We start from the raw sequence: 13544 nt of genomic DNA, 5'->3' as shown, positions 1-13544 counted from the left end.
ACAGAGGAGGGTCAATTTTGAAAAAGATATCAGTTCAGTTTGGACATGTGAAGTATGAGATGCTCATTGATATTCAAGTGGAGATAAAGTAAGTGGTTGGATATAAGTCACGAGTTCAGGGGAGAGGTCTGAGCTAGAGATCCCTTTGAATGTTGGAGTCAACAGCATATAGATGGAAGTTAAACCCTTGAGATATAAAAGAAATTTGTTCTCCTTTTTTTCCTCCATAAAAAAGGAGGAAAAAATACAAAGAAAATGCACTTATTTGTAGAACAAAAAATAATGATGATGTGGGCCCTCTTTAGGTCCACTAAGAGTTCCCATTTTATTAAATAATAAGCCTTGAACACCTACAAAATGTAAAACCCCAACCAGACATTCAAAGGGATTCAAAAGGTGATGCAAGAGTTCCCCAGCTTTCAGCAGAACTTCCATCTAGTTGAGGAGAGAGATATATAAACACTGCACGGGAATGACAAGAGAAGGGAAAGAAATCAAGTGTAACTCTTGACAATAACCACGCCCCTGGGAAGTTGCTTGGTCCAGGGGAAGATGAGCCAGCGGCAGAGAAGAACATCTGACTACGTATATTTGTTCTTCCACAGATTATAGGTTGGCAAAATGGCAGCATGCCATGGAGTGGGCAGTCACGTGGGGTGGTCCATGCTTTTAGCTCGCCGCCCTGAAGGCGTCAGTCATGTGGCAGCCAGCACTGTCACCGGCTGATGTTACGTCAACAGCACTGTCTGAGTCAGATGGCTGGCATGTCACAGCTACATGCAAACAAAATCGTAAGACGGGCACTGGAGAAGAAGAATATTCTTTTATTTGTTTTTCATCTTTTTCAGAAGCTGCCATTTGTGGCCCAGAAGAGCTGGGAACACAGTGTCACTATAGCTACCTTCCTCCAGCTTCTACTATCTCTTTCCAACCTCTGGTTCTCCTCCCAGTAGCTCTCTTCTGGTGTTCAAATTGATTTTGCAGCTTTTTTCCCTTTCTCAGCTTCAACTCTGACTTCTACACTCAAATATTTTCTCCATAGCTAACCTAGAAACAACTTTCTCTTAACCTTCCAGGTCACGGGTCACATGGGGTCACATAACCCCATTTCCTTCATGTGTCAAAGCCAGTTCCACAAGTATAAAAGGTAGCTGATTTTTTTGGCAGCTAACTGCCCATCATTTTCTAGAACTTCTTCCTTTTCCTACAGAACAAAATCTACTTTTAGTTTCCCTAAAAAAAATCACAATAGATCAGTTATAAAATACCTGGTGGCTATGGAGTTCCCACTGTTTTTCCCAGTTTTCACCTCATTAGCACTGTCAACCATCGGCAGATGGTAATTCCAAAGAATCATGTCACTCCTTAGGGTACATACTCTCATGAATATTTCAAGCTCCCTCTCAGAGACGTGTTGCCAGCTTTAGCAGTGCTGGAATCAACAGTCATATTACTATCTAGATAGATGGAGGTCCCTCAATTAAAGAACTTGAAATATTTTCTAATGCACATGAGGACATCTCTGCACCACGTAACCCCACTTCTTCAGTACTTACTACAAGCAATTTTCAAACAAATGCTCTCAGTTCTTAGGACAGAACTGCCGGTCTTATTGATCGAGATCTGAGAATCATTTATGTCTTAAGGTAGTGAGCTCACTGCTCTCCTAGGAATAGAAGGTGGCTAAAAGTGTATACTTACTTAATAACTACTTTCTTCATGTTAAAGACTAAGAACTAAAAATGTGTTCATCGCACATTCTTCATAGCCACCCCCAAACTGATCTTCAATGTACGAGAAAACAGAAACTAAATTCCAAGTAGCCAGCCGCTGAGTAGACAGCAAAGCCAAGGAGGCTATACAGTCAAGCTGGGTGTTCTTTTCCTTCAACAACACAAGACTTCTCCTCTGGAAGGGGGGAGATAAGGGTTCCTGCAAGTGTCACTCTAGTTGATAGAGCCATCGTCCACTCGCTGCTCCTATAGTGGCTACAGCTGGTAGAAGGGGCACACTAACGGCAATGTTAGGTTAGATGTAACACTGACTGCCCCTGGAGTTTTCCGAGGCGAACTTCCTATTTCACAAACTGCAGCAGGTCAACAAAAGAGAACACCATTCACATCTTTGCCCAGGAGTATCTACCAACAGGCAGAACTTACATGTTATCTCCTATCTATGATATGCAAGGATGGCACACAATTCCTAAAAAAATTACTAATCTCTACCATGAATGAAGTTTTGAGGTCCAAAGCTTGGTGCATGTGACAGATAAGAAAAGTTAATCTCAAAATCCTGATGCTTAGATTTAGAAAACATCAGTACCCTTTTCTTTTTTCATCAGACTTCTTAGGCAGTCATACAGGAAACCAGACACTCAGCAATCAGCATTGGAGGACTTTATCAACCTAGCTTGTGCTTCCGGAAACAGTCACATAGACAAACACTACTCATTATGAGACTTGATGCACCTACAGGCTAATGTACCCAGAAAACAGATTATGAATTACAGCCTAAAACTGAGAATAGGCGTGGAGCATGTTGCAGAGGCAGAGGATATCACAAAAGTAGTACGATTTCTTTAAACTCACAAAGTTCTTAATAAAGGTTTGAAACTAGCTCCATTCTCAAAAAATATCCTCTCAAATTATTTAACAAGAGATAAGCAATGACAAAATCAATAAAGAAATGGTAAGAGGGGCCAGCCCGGTGGCTCAGGTGGTTAGAGCTCTGTGCTCCTATCTCCGAAGGCTGCCGGTGCGATTCCCACATGGCCCAGTGGGCTCTCAACCACAAGGTTGCCAGTTTGATTCCTCGAGTCCCGCAAGGGATGGTGGGTTCCGCACCCTGCAACTAAGATTGAACACGGCACCTTGAGAGCTCCCGGATGGTTCAGTTGGTTGGAGCATGGGTTCTTACCCACAAGGTTGCCAGTTCGATTCCTTGACTTCCGCAAGGGATGGTGGGCTGTGCCCCCTGCAACTAAGATTGAACACGGCACCTTGAGAGCTCCCGGACGGTTCAGTTGGTTGGAGCGTGGGTTCTAACCCACAAGGTTGCCAGTTCGATTCCTTGACTTCCGCAAGGGATGGTGGGCTGCGCCCCCTGCAACTAACAACGGCAACTGGACCTGGAGCTGAGCTGCGCCCTCCACAACTAAGACTGAAAGGACAACAACTTGACTTGGAAAAAGTCCTGGAAGTACACACTGTTCCCCAATAAAGTCCTGTTCCCCTTCCCCAATAAAAAAAAAAAAGGAAAAAGAAATGATAAGAATAACTTTAAATACAGATATTGATGTTTAATATACATACTACCTGTAAGTACTTCAAAAATGTTTAAGAAAAATTAACCAATAATAACCAATAAGATCTTATTTACAGTTTTTATCATTAAGACAATGTATTAAATTTAGTTCTGCTGCTCGTTCCATCTTCTGAACACTCCAAACCATTGACCGTGTCATTCCCCCTCATATCTCTAGTCTTTTCCACAGTTTCCTAATCATCATTCATGCACATTACTCCAATAATTCAGTCTCATTCATCTCCAAAACATTCTCCATACTGGTATCATGCTAGTTTTTCTAAACTGAGAAACTGAATAAATCATTTCATCCCTCTACTCAAAACTCCATTTCCTGCACACCCACTGCTCTAACTGTACAAACCTATCTCTAGTTCCCTTTTGCAGAAGGAAGTTTCACCATCTATGCCTTTGTCCTAATACACCCTCTGCCCACAGTGCCTTTTCTTCCAACTACCAAAAAATTAACAGCAATAATAAGCCTATTCGTTGTTCAAGGAAGCATAAGTATCACTCTTCAATGAAACCTTCTCTGATCCCATTGGTATAATTAATATATAAGCCATCCATCTTTCTTTAAAAGCACCTCTAATCTTTTATATATCTTTCACATATTGTTTACGTGTCTTTTCTCAGTAGTATACCAAAAGTTACTAGAAGACACTTCTATATCCAGAGCCCCTAGGGAAATGCCTGGGCATGTGTTTGTTAGGCATTCGATTTGTTTGTAAAATTCATGAATTACAAACACCATTGTATAAACCTATGTAGTCTGGGTACTCACTAAAGTGAGGCAAGTTTACACATATATCTGGAGTTTCAATGTATTACATTAAGTAAACCAAGAATATTTAATCTCTGATCACTATAATTGCCAATGGAATTAATAAAAATGGCTCAACCTCCCCAAATTAATAACATATTTTTTCTAATATATTTTGAACGCTATTTAGTGGAGTCACCCTAACATCACATTACATAATCTGATACAAATATGTGGGAAAAGAGAAAGCTCTTTATGAGCGGGAACCTTCCCAACCAAAATGAATGTGCAGATGTGTATTAAGTATCTATCACAAGTAAAACACTATGCTAGCAGCTGGCGGGAAAAGTAAGCTGGAAGATACCGTCCCTATGATTCAGTACAATACAGTTTTATAAAGGAGGTAAATGGTTATACAGGTAAGTAGAAATCAAAGCCCCAGATAATTTAATGCACAGAAGATTGAACTTTAGCATCTTGTGACTAGAAAAGGCTTCATGAAAAAGCTGGCCTAAGAGAAAAATGTATGACTTTGAAAGAAATGAAAAGGTAATATACTGCGAGGAAGAGGTAGACGAGAGTAAACCGGAAACAGAGGAGCAGGAGCTCATCCTGGAGCAGAGAGTGAGCCACCGGCAGTCTGGGAGAGGCTGTCAGGAGGGAGCCCCGGGATATTCAGCCAGACGGAAGTGTGTACACGGATTACAAGGGCCATGGAAAGTCTGCATAGGACCGTGAGCGCGCTTTTCACACCAAGAGCAGGGGCATGATGGTGCGCAGGCTCAACTAAAGAGATGAGGGTTCTGAGGACAGGAAAACAACCCAAAGGCCAGCAGGAGTCTATCTGCTACTGAAACGCAGGCAGAGGCATGAGCGTTCAAAGAAAGTTAAACCCACTCTCAACTGGTTACCAGCTGTCAACAAAGTAAGGTATGATTGTGGTTTGTTTCTCCAGGATAGAGCCATTGAATTCTAGAATTTATGTTTTCTCAATGTCCTATAAAATGTTGTTTTCACACCTGGACAAGGAGAGGTCATGAGAGAAATAACTACAAATGATGCTGCTGAAGGACATAAAAGTACAAAACTTTCAAACTGAGTCTGCACTGAGCAGCACAGCATTGAAAGTTCTAAGTGTGATGGATGACCATCTTTAATTCTCACACTATTACGGCTTAAACGAAAGCAAGACAACCACTTCTAGGGTAGAAGCTCCACCCCACCCATCCTCATTTCCAGAGCCTTCAAAGAGGGGGAACTCTGCCCTCCACCCAGAACCTACCTCATTTCCCCCATCAAATGGATGTACACTTCTCCGAAATGTCACACAGCTGCAAAGTCTACACGTGGGACCAAATGTTCCCCATATTTAGGTGACAGTGTTTGTCTGTGGCTTAAAATGTTTTTTAAACATCGAATTATTTACCAATATTAAAGGATGAGTTTTTCGCACAACTGAAATCCAGATTTCCTAGCCTCTTGAAAAACAGGCGATTCTGGCAATACTTCTCAGTGCATCAGTTTGCCACGTACTTACAGCCTGCCTGGCCCCTGTTGACTTTTCTGTCCCCTGGTTTATATGGGGTGTTGGATCCCTAATAGTCGGTGCCTGGCTGAGCTGGGTGCGTTAGGCCCGGATCACAAAGAGCACTGCCTGGTTTCACATTTATTAGGTTGGTGCAAAAGTAACTGCAGCTTAAAAGGTTAAAAACAATGACAAAAACGGCAATTACTTTTGCACCAGTCTAATAGTACTACTGCTGACTAGTTACTTAACCTCTCTATGCCTCAGCTTTCCCTTCTGCAAAATGAGGACAATAAAAATACAACTTACTTCAGAGGATTGTTGTGAGGAGCAGTTCATAGAAAGCAGTGGTTCTCAAGGTGTTGGGGGCAGAAGAGACATTTCTGGTTGTCACAATCGGGGAGGTGCCAGTGGTATCTAGTGGGTAGAGCCCAGGGATGCTGCTAAACACCCTAAAATGCACAAGGTGGCCCCAACAACAAAGAAGTATGCAGTGCTGAAGACGAGCAACCTGGACACAGAGTATTTAGAACAGCGCCTGGCACAGAGGAAGCCCTTCGCAAGTGTTAGTTATAATATCATTAGTAAGGCCTAAGGCAAGGCCTGGCTGGTGTTTCCACCTCAGCTAGAGAAACAGCTAATGGCCCAAGAGCTCCTTTTGCTATTGCCTTTCATGAATTTAACTACCATGCAAATAGGAAAATGTACTTAAAACTCCCTAATTCCACATCATTAATTTGACAAGCAATTGGTTAATTAAAAAAAAAAAAAAATGAGGATATATTCTCCTGAAACAAAAAGCAAACAAGAATATACTTTTGCAAGCAATAATGCGTGATATTTGAACAGTATACTGTTCTGGAAAATATAGGACATGGAAACCCATGATTACCACAACTTATCAGGTACTAAGCCAAATTCCTTCAAAGTCCAAGTTAAATACACTGGCGATGCCCACCCTCCCAAGATAGTTTTTGGAAAACGGTGACAAGAGGGCAAGCAGAAGAGAAGCGTTTTAAATCAAAGCGCTTACCAAAACCTCATCGTGCAGGTCCTAATAGCTCCGGCAGGAATCCCTGTTGAGAGGTCTTTGATCTTGAGTCACCACAAGAGGTTTCCTCCAGATCCAAGTCAACTCACAAGAAAAGTTAGCAAAACAGTCCGAACATTCTGAGCTGTGCTGATACACTTGTCACAGGCTGTTAGCATTTCTGATGTAGGACCTTGGGGCCAAGGATGGCCTGCATGAGCTTCTGCTGCCGTGAGCCAGGGTACTGAGCACGCTTCTTAGCCCAGCACTGCAGGGTCCCCTGGCTAGTCTCCCTGGGCCAAGGTTTTCTCATGTTTAATATTAAAAAAGTGGAATTGCTGTTACTTTTTTCTGACACCATAAACACAGAGAACACTGATTTTTATTTGCAACAATGTCCCTTCAACATTTACAGCACAAAGATTTGAGTTCCTCTCAAGGGACGCCTTGTAACTGTAAAGTCAGACTCTTAACTGAAACAGGAAAGAGTTCTCTTGAATCAAAGCCAAGAAAAGCATGCCAGTGCTTCTCTCAAAGATGAGGTAATAAAAGCGTAAATAAAACTAAAGGACTCTACAATCTACAAAAAAAGGTTGCATGTTCTTAAGTCTCTTTTAAGCTCAAGCCAAAATCGATTTGAACACTCATGTATAAAATAGCGAATTACCAAAGACAGCAACATTGGTAAACTGCATCCTAGAGAAGACTCCCACAGTGCTGTGAAAAGGAAGGCTTCCATTAAAGAGGCACAGGAATTATCTCGAGAAATTAGCATAGATAGATGCAAGAGGGACAGGCAGAACCTTGTCCGCATTTGTCCATCTAGAATTTCTACAGCATTTCAGGCTGTAGGATGTGCACAAGCAAAGGCACTGAAATTGGAAAGCCCAGGAGTCCAGTCTGGGGCACTGGGTTCATGGTGGAAGGAGGGCATGATAAACTGAGTCAAATCACGACAGCCTGGATCTTCAGAACCTGGATGTAGTCGCATGTCCAATCTTAAATGACAGAAATACTTGGTCAAAATGTCCAGTAGATGGCTAAAAAAGCAAAAGCTCTCTTTTGCTTAAAGTGAAACGTCTTAAGAAAGACAGTGCTAATTCCATTAACATTATTCTAATTTGACTAACGAAAAGGACAATTCCCATTAAGTTATAGGAGTCAAAAGCTACCAGAACGTAAATTAAGCTATTTGTTAGTTTACTATTATTCATCTACCATATCCCAATTATTATTAATAAAATAAACAAACCATAGAAATAAACAATGGGTATTTTTAAATTGTAGTAACATAGTAACACATTTTTCAACCATGTAATTTATGAACTGATTTTTACTTATTTTTTCAAATGGTAATGTATTGCTAAGAAAGAGAAGTTCTATCCCTGGTCTGACGCAGGTCTTCCTCAATCCTAACTGCACTTCTAACAGCAACTATTACGCAAACCGTAATATGCCCAGCAAACCGTATGCAATATGCCCACGCTTGGGAGTGTAAGGTTAAAGCTGGGAAAACAGTAACAACTTTAAACTCCCTTTCACAGATTTGTAAAACTAAAATTTAGATTTTAATGTTATTTGCAAACCACTTTCTACTAATAGAAACCAAAGATTCATCCAGAAGGTGTAGACCTGCTTACTGCTGAGAAAAGGGAAGGAAGCAAAAACAAAGGAATATTTTAGCCCCCAAAGCAGCACTATTTCATGTTTTTAAAATTACCCTGTATGAATTTGTGGACAGTAAATTCATGATGTTGAATACTATATTTTATATATGTAAAAACCCCGGTGATGAAACATTCATGAAGTATAGCAGAAAAAATACCAGGCTAAGAATCAGCAGGGGGAGAATTTGGTGTTTGTTATGTCTTGAAAATCACTGAACATCAATGGACCTCCATAGCCCCCGCTTTAAACTGAGAGGACAGAATCTTGATGTCTACAATTCCGTTTCATAAACATGATTTGAAATAATAGAGGTTTGTAGCTGCTGTTGCATACTCAAAGAAGCAGTGGAGTAGCATGGATTTAGCGTTTGAGGGCAGGCTAACTGGAGTTCAAACCTGGGCTCCCTCAGTACTATCCCATCAAGAAGGGATAATATTTACCTTTGCAACATGTTGGAAGGATTAGAACGTATGTAATGCACCTGGCACATTGTAGGCTCTAAGCAAAGGCAGAGATTAAGTCTCTGATCAGTAATCAAAGTCCCAGTGGAAAACGGTAATCCACTTGAGAATGCCGTTTCTTAGAACTCGGTTTGGAGAAGAGCAGGGATTGACTGCCAATCCTTCCCAAAGGATGAGCACATAAAGATAACACTGGAGAGGACTCATGGTTGGCAATAGGGATGATAAAAACAGAAAGCTGAAGGTAAGCAGAGTTTAGAGTCCTGCTCTAACAATGAACAGGAAAGAAACATCATGGGACACAGTGCTTAAGGGAAGAAGACCTTTTTTTCCATTAAGAAAGAGGACCTCTGGTGGAAAAAAAAAGAAATATTGCAATGATTTCAAAATTAAAATAAAGCAGAGAGCTGGTTAGAGTCTATGAGGGTCTCTAAAGAAAACACAGAGGACTTTGGCAATACACAAGTCCTACTTCCTTTGCCAGTCTGCAACTCTTACACGGGGTTCAGATGGTCCTTCTCCTGCCCACCTCTTGAGTGTCATCTCTTACCACTGTCCCCCCATCTCACACTACTCCAGCCACATGGCTTCTCTTCTATCCCTGAACACACCAAGCTCATTTCTCCTTTAGCTCTTTTGCACTATTCCATCTGTCTGGAAACTTCCAACAGATCTTCCCATGGCTGACTCATTCCAAACATTCAGGTCTCACCCAAACTGTCACTTCCTCAAGGAAGTCTTCCCTGACCGCCATATCTAAATTTCCCCGCACACCCCAGTCATACTCTAGCCCCTTGACCTATAATATTTTTCTAGCATTTATCATTATCTAAAATTGTCACTTTCTTTTCTATGTTTATTGTATCTCCATGAAAATGTAAGGTCTTCGAGGACAGAGACCTTAGCTAATTTTTTCAGCACTCAGTCCCTAACACCTAAAACAAAGTGTGACACAGATAAGGCACACATCAGATAACCTCATCCAAAGAATAAATTCAAATAATAATTAGCATCCTGCTGTGAACATAAGTTAGGAAAAGTCCCCGGAAGCAGCTTCAGTTTCATTTCTTTAATGCAGTTTTATGTAATAATACAGTCTTAAAAGGTCAATGTTTGAGACAGCAAGATTTAAAGAGAATGAGTTATTCATGATAATACAAAGTATATATGCACATATGTATCATACAGTACACATTTTAACTTTATGAGCATGAATTATGCGCTACCTTATTAGAATCCATAAATAAAGCAACAGTTCTGTAAGTTGTTTTGTTTTGTGAGATCCTGCTTCTAGAAGCAGAAGGGGTGTGTGGATAGAAGGTATACACCGTGTTTCCCTGAAAACAAGACCGGGTCTTGTATTAAATTGTGCTCCAAAAGACACATTAGGGCTTATGTTCAGGGGATGTCATCGTGAAAAATCATGCTAGGGCTTACTTTCAGGATGTCTTATTTTCGGGAAAACACGGTAGATGGGAATTATAATTCAGAACTCTTCTCAACAAGAATTCTGAGATAAACTGAACTAATTCCAGTATATTTGAGAGGTTAGACCTGTTACTTTGTTACCTTGCTAAACTTATCCAAACTATTACTGAGTCAAGTGATGAATTCAGTGATTTCATCTGTGAAACAGAAGACAAATGACATGGTGAACAACTGGCACAATAAGGGAATGGTAAGAAAAGTTCCACAATGTTAACCCATGTTTGAACTAAAAGAGAAGAAAAAAAAAATCCCTGTCTAATCCTAAACCAAAAGTAAGCATGCTGAGATTTCAAAATACAGCCTGACGCCCAGGAGTGGGCAAAGCAGTGAAGTGAAACCGTAGCCAGAATCTTCACGACTTGTGTTTTAATTTTTTAATTGTGTTTTGTTTTGAACACAGCTTTCCTTGATAAATAAAAGAGGCCTGTTATACTTGTCCGTATAATCCATGCATTACCCGAGTCACCATTCTTGGTCACACTGTACCGCCCAGGGCGTCAGAAGGAGGCTGGACTCCACCTGGACGACTTCAGGTTTGAAGAGTGAAGGAATACAGACTTCACTCCGGCAAACATCCCTTGAATACCAGCCCAAGCCCTGGATGAAAAGGGGCTAAGCATTCTGCAACTACACTTCTGTATCTTTTATAAACACATCCAGCCTAGCCCCTCCTTCTCCTCCTCTCCGCAGGATGGCGCAGGGCTCAGCAAATAGAACCAGATGCTCAGGCTCTGGGAAACGTTAGCCCCGTGCAAGTCATCTGACCGCAGGTGACTCAGTTTTCAAATCTGTCAAACAGGGTGATGAAAAACCCAGCCTACCTCATCGAGCGGTTCCGGGCCGACCGCCCCGGTCTAGCACGGTGACCGCAGTTCCGTGGTCGCGCCCACGGGCACCTTCGCAAGCAGAGGGGCGGGCTCGGCAGGGCGGGGCCTGGACTCGAGCCTGGCAGGCGACGCGTAGCCCACCGCCTGCTGCCAGCTGCCCCGACCCGCCTTGAGTACCAGGTCCGTGACGTCAGCACGCTGACGTAGACGCAGAGAGAGCGCTTCTCGTTTTAGGTACTAAAGACCCGGCTGGAACCCGCGTGCCCCTATAGCAGAGCCAGCGATTGGAGAGTGGATCTGTCAATCATCTACTGCCCAGTAAGCGAAGCGGGAAGGCGGGAGAGAGTGGGCAGGCCGGCCTGGAAGAGAGGGGCGGACGGACGCTGTAACCGGTTCTGAAAGGGCTGAGCTGGTGTGCGTCTTGATTGAATCTGTACCACACCGTTTTATTAAGGGACCGTTTCCCTCTCGTCGACGATTTTCCTTTTTCCGCCTTCCTCTAGTCTCTTGGTGGGGATTTAGGCTCCCGCTCGTGGAAAGTACTTATGGGACTGACTTTCAGGGCTTCTGGGGACCCCGCACACAGCTCTCCAGGAATGAAAAAGTAGGACATTCCACTTCTCTGTTCAAGTGTCACCTCCGCTGTGAATTCTACTCAACTTTCCCAGACCTTTTTAGGAGACCCTTTCTCTGGGCTACTGTAATAACTGGCACTTCGGTCTTCATAGTAGTCGCATTTAATTACATTTGGGTATGTTTTCCCATGAGATTGGGTATCTTAAAGAAGTAGAGGGTTATACAAGGAAAAGTCTCTGCTTCCAGTTTCTCAGGCACTCAGTTCGCCTTTTGGGGGCAGCCAGTGTTGCTGACTTCTTGGGTATTCTTCCAAAGACATTTTAAGTGCTGTTATTAATTTTAAATTACACATAACCGTAAATTTAAATATTACAAATTAGGGTAAAATCCTGTTCAGGCACCAACTGCACACCCAGTCCCTATGAGATGACTCCTAGTTCCTATGCATTTACATATGTTTAAGGTGTTACTTTTTTCCAATCAACATTATATAGTTGAGATCTTGCGTATCTGTATACAAATTTACATTATTTTTAAAAAAATACTGCATGGTAGTCTTCAGAACCAATAGATATACATTTTTTAAAAATATAATTTGATTTTTTAAGATTTTTATTATAATGTAGCTAACATACAATATTATATTAGTTTCATGTGTACACTATAGTGTACATTCAACATTTCTATACCTGAAGAAGTGATCATGATAAGTCCAATAACCATCTGACACCATACCACGCTATCACAATATTATTGACTATGTTCCCCATGCTGTACATTACATCCCCATGACTTATTTGTTTTATATTTGGAACGTTGGACCTCTTATTCCCTTTCACCATTTCCCCCCTTTTTTAAATTTTCAATTACAGTTGCCATCCAATATTATTTTATATTAATTTCAGGTGTACAGCATAGTGGTTAGACATTTATATAATTTAAGTGATCCCCCTGAATAGTACCTACCTGAAACTATACATAGTTATTGTCATATTATTAACTACATTCCCTATACTTTACATCCAAAGACTCTTTTGTAACTACTAATTTGTACTTCTTAATACCTTTGCCTTTTTCACCCTGCTCCCAACCTCCTCTTGTCTATCATCCCAATAAATCTAGTACCATCTGACATGATCCATAGTTATTACAATATTATTGACTATATTCCATATGCTATACTCTACATCCCCATGATTACTTTGTAACAGCCAATTTATACTTCTTAATCCCTTCCCTTTTCTCACCTACCCCATACCCCCTCCCATCTAGCAACCATCAAAATATTCTATCTATGAGTTTGTTTCTCTTTTGTTTGTTTGTTTTCTTCTTTAGATTCCACATATAAGTGAAATCACATTGCATCTCTCTTTCTCTGTCTGACATGCTCCACTCAGCACAATATCCTCCAGGTCCACTGATGCCACCATAAATAGAAAGACCCCATTCCTTTCCATAGCTGAGCAATATTCCATTGTTTATAGATACCACCTCCTCTTTATCCATTCATCCATCAATGGACACTCAGGCTGCCCCCACATCTTGGCCATTGTAAACAATGCAGCAATGAACATATGGATACCCATGTACCCTCCAAGCAGTGTATATAAGGGTCTTCTTTTCTTATGCACTCAGCCATCATGTCTTTTGATCGGACCATTTAATCCATTAACATTTAAAGTAATTGTTGATAGATGTGTAGTTATCGCCGATTTCTTATTCATATATTTTATCTTTTTTTTTTTTTTGTCTTAAAGGCGTCCCTCTAACATTCCTTGTACTATGGGTTTGATGGTGATGAATCTCTTAGCTTTTTCTTGTCTAGGAAGCTCTTTATCTTTCCTTTGATTCTAAATGATAGCTTTGCTGGGTAGAGTAATCTTGGTTGTAGGTCCTTGCTTTA

The 13544-nt window shown here is 41.2% G+C and overlaps 1 protein-coding gene across 1 annotated transcript in view; it reads right to left on the bottom strand.

Moving 5' to 3' along the window:
• The window catches only part of STARD3NL (STARD3 N-terminal like), a 55663-nt gene extending 44409 nt beyond the window's left edge, over nt 1–11254 (bottom strand). The window contains exon 1 of the mRNA XM_019710244.3: nt 11060–11254. The gene's annotated coding sequence lies outside the window, so the exon portion shown is untranslated. The remainder of the gene's footprint in view (nt 1–11059) is intronic.
• Between the last annotated feature and the right edge of the window lie 2290 nt (nt 11255–13544).

This window comes from Rhinolophus sinicus, chromosome 4 (genome assembly GCF_057876585.1).
Source record: "Rhinolophus sinicus isolate RSI-liver-muscle chromosome 4, RSI-T2T, whole genome shotgun sequence".
Lineage (NCBI taxonomy): Eukaryota > Metazoa > Chordata > Mammalia > Chiroptera > Rhinolophidae > Rhinolophus > Rhinolophus sinicus.
This window is presented reverse-complemented; position numbering and strand designations above follow the sequence as displayed.